The sequence below is a fragment of the Ascidiella aspersa genome, chromosome 1 (assembly GCF_963924565.1).
Source record: "Ascidiella aspersa chromosome 1, kaAscAspe10.2, whole genome shotgun sequence".
Lineage (NCBI taxonomy): Eukaryota > Metazoa > Chordata > Ascidiacea > Phlebobranchia > Ascidiidae > Ascidiella > Ascidiella aspersa.
In genome coordinates, this window is record NC_139447.1 from 22163296 (window position 1) to 22167614 (window position 4319).

A 4319-nucleotide genomic window follows, 5' to 3' on the forward strand; every position below is an offset into this window, starting at 1 on the left:
ACAGTTCCTAGCAAAGGAATGGCTCCGTAATAAATACTATGCAATTTTAGGCGATTATGAAGTCACCCTGGATGTTCTGGACAAGTGTTACTAAATGATTAGTGAATTAAAAAACAACCATGAGAAAGCTGATACAAAAGTTTGTCTTCATGCTTTATCAGCTGACAGAGAAGAGGACAACATAGTTATCAGAGGAACCGATTGTAATGATGATAACACATCAGATGACAACAATTAACTTTTTTTTTAACTACAGGTTATTAGAGACCAGAGTGAATTAAAGAAAACATCTGATGAAGATGAAACATCAGATAAGGACAATGAGCAGAAATGTTATCAACAAAATTAAATTACAAAAAAAAAACATGGATAATATTGACATTACCACTCATATGTTTTGAAAGTTGCCAGTCACATGAATCTATATAATGTTTTTATTAAAATTATGTTATGTCACAGCATTCTGATAAAACAGATTTCTTCTTTGTGTTTTTGTTAGGATTTGACAATATCCTCCATTGGCATTTCATTCCTCTTTCTTTACCATGAGAATAAAGTTATGTAGGTTTAACTGTTCTTCCAGTTTTAGGGGGAATCTGAATCCATACAAAAATGAACATAGCGTCCTCTATGGGCATTTATGGTAAGGAACCTGTGCTGCATTTGACCAGTTTTTAAATTCATTTTGCGCTAAAACATCAACTTAAGATAACCATTCCTGTTACAGGGGGATATAAAGTTTCTTTCCACCCAGTTTTATACAATACATGTAGTCGAAATGATATTTAAACATGACATGGTAACCCCAAAATGGGTTTTACACCATTTCCTGCACTTCAGAACAGCCCTTTATCCACCACTTATATGCAGAGCAACATTTAAGATAGGTTTGGTTGATGTAGGCTACTCAACATGATATTTAAACCAAAATATTTGGGTTTATGCAACATCTCCCCTTTCTAAACTCACCAAATTTATAACTTGAGAACAGCCTTTTTGGGTCCATGTGGGTCCCCTATATGCTCTAAATACTAAACCCTTTTGTACTCAACATGCTATTTAAATCTCTGCTAGCCCCGGGGTTAATAATTTAGTAACATAGAATTCGATAGAATTCATGTACAAAAAATCAGCTTTATTTTCAATTCATACATTTAGTTGTAACCCTATTGCAATGTCTTGGGTTATTTAGGTTGAATGGTTGTAAAAGTATAACATTCCAGCCTCGCTTGGCCTCATTTTGTAGAAGTTTTTTGAACCCCTGTAAATTCAGTATTATCAAAATACAATGTCAAATAAAATGTAAATCTCAAGCTTCGATACAAGGCTTTTATTAATAAAAATCACTAACTCTTGGTGCAATACACAATGTTTGGAGTAAGATTTTTTTTTAATGTTGTTTTTTAATTGTTGTCAACATCATGCTATTGCTAATCCTGCAACTTGTTGCAAATAAACCTAAGTATAGTATAGATCATCTTTTTATTGACTTTTACTTAACATACTCAGTAGTGGCAAATTATAAAAAAAAGTGAAATATTGTACATAAAAAGAAAACACTCTTGAGACAACAACCTGGGGCCAGCAAACTTCTTGAGAAGTTGGAAAAATTAGTAATTAAAATAGAGTGCATAACTCATAATTTCAACAAGTAATTACCGAACCTTTTAAATTCCATTGAATGTATTTTCAATTTTGTTTTAGCTTTGATTACACCCATGCTTGCTTTCTATAATATTTTAAAATCCTGCAATATCTATTTTCCTGCATAGAGAGTCATTCAGTTGTTTTGTATGATTTAAAAGTCAGGGTACATTATAATTAAATTCCCATCTTCCACCCATAAAAAAAAATGTATTAAGATTTAATATTTTAAGTTAGTTGTTCTTGAATGCGTAGGTATTTTACAGTAAACATCCCCAACTGCAAATATCAATAAAATCACAAAGAGTACAATATAAATTAATAATCTTAGCATGGGAGTTCTTAGCATTTAGTATATGACCATAGATCCGTCAACATCCTCTGAAACAAACACATGTCTACTTAAGATAAATTAACAATTAGTTATTACTTGAAATTGCTGAACCTAAAGTTAAATCACAAACAACAAAATCAATAAATTTGTTTGGCACTGACCATTGTTACTATTTTTGAACCAACTCATGACCTTTAAAGCCTCAATTTCTTATTAACACAGAATAGTATTACAAATAAATGCACAATAGATTTTTGTTTTAGTGAGTAAGTAAAAATGTTGGGTTCAACAAGAGTTTAGCAACTTAGGTTAAGAACCACTGCCCTAGATGATGGTAATATTCAATCAACCTAAACAAGAATTTAAAATAGCACTTAATTAGCAATTACTATTATGGCAAATATTGTAAAAAAACATCTAAATTACATTTGGATAGACTTCATTTTAAAATAAATATATATATACATCATTAAATAATTTATATCATTTCCAAGGAGGCAGTTTGTTGTGAGTGGGTATTTTAATAAACGAGTTATACAAACTTTCTGCGCCATCAACTTTTACAGTTTCTCCAGTTATAAATGAAGCAGCTGGGGACAGAATAAAGCAAACAACAGAAGAAACTTCTTCAGGCGTTCCTAAGCGGCAAGTCGGTTGAATTTTTTTTGCCAACCCAAATACATCGGATGGATAGTTTGCAGCTGCAGTATCTGAGTATATCGTGCCAGGTGCCACAGAATTGATTCTAATTCCTTTATCAGCCCACTCTAATGCCAATGATTTTGTTAAGTTATCGACCGCAGATCTAGCAGCAGCAGTGTGACACATCATGGGCATCCCTCGCCACATATCTGCAACAATATTAACAATAACACCCCCATGTAAGCCCATACATTTTTTGTATGCATGTTGACAACACAGAAAAGTTCCTGTCAAATTAGTATCAATAACAGCTTTCCATCCCTTCAATGGAATGTCTTCTGCTGCACACCTGAACTGTCCACCACCATTGTTTATCAGGTAATCAAATTTCCCATATTTTTCAACCACAGTGTTCATCAGGTGGCTTACTTGATCCTCTTCACGAATATTACACAAAAGTCCAGTGACTCTTCCAGAAAGTTTGGTATTTTGATTCATTAATTCTGCAGCAGCCATAACTCTTTTCTCATTTCTTGATGCAATAACAACATCACAGCCAAGATGTGAAAGCTCTTGTGTGATAGCTGCACCAATTCCTGTTGCTCCTCCAGTTACAATTGCAACACAGCCAGAAAATAAGTTGGGTTTAAACACACTAGTAATGTTCATTTTTTAATGAAGTGCCCTACTGTTTTAAAAATTGATTTATTGCCGTAGCTTGGTTTTGTGAGAGTATGGACTTGCTGTTAATAAGTGCTTTCTCACTAAGGTTTTACAAAATATCACAGAAAATTTAAGAGAATTCTGGACTCACAGTTTTAGGTATGTTTTTTTGCTTATTGTCAACAACCATATTATACATTTGCCATACAAAACTGTTTATTCATTTTCATTAAGGCAACTCTAAAATATTTTCATTTAAAGCAAACTAAAAAATAAGTTTGTGTAGTGTTGCTTTGTACTCACTATATGGGAAAATATTAAGTTGGCTCAACAACCTGGACATGTTTACAGTTCACACAACTGTTTCAGATGACAATTGCTAAGAATGTTAAAACATTTAGGAAGTTTTTTATAACAATATACACAAGTTAGCAAATTATTTTGAGATTTATTGCTTTGACTGTAGGGCCGGTGTAGGCCCTTTAGGGTATATTAAGATTAATTCCACCCCCAAACAAAATTGAGGCTAAACAATCTAACAAAAATATATCAATAGGCCAAAAAAGGTTGAGAATCACTGGATTTCAATGAGAAGTGATACCACTGGGAAGTACTATGGTTGAATCAGGGTAGTGTTTTGGAACAATTTTTTTTTTCAAAGAAATAAGTACTTTTTTGTATGACACCCAAATTACTAACCGAAAATAATGCTTGGGTCTGAATAATTTTGTCAGATCAGTACTGAAGTTCACCTTTTTAGTTTATATAACACAGCACTTTGGCAGCTGGTGTATAAAGCTACAAGGTTGTGAACAAGTGAAAGCTTTTCAAACTAAATTGAACCTGTTTCAGATGGAATGGTAAATTGACAATTAATGCAATTTAAGTAGAGCCTCGGGTCTTTGTTTGTTAGAAAACCAAAAATAGATTTCATGATATAAATTTGTGATAACCTTTGCGAATGTATTGCTTAACACTTTCTAGACCTAGGTAACCTAGCAAAAAAACTATTGTTTTCAAGTAAAATAAGATACAA

General features: G+C 32.6%; 1 pseudogene; it reads right to left on the bottom strand.

Annotated features, from left to right (window-relative positions):
- Positions 1-1517: 1517 nt before the first annotated feature.
- LOC146168281 (peroxisomal trans-2-enoyl-CoA reductase pseudogene) lies at positions 1518-4319 on the bottom strand (annotated as a pseudogene).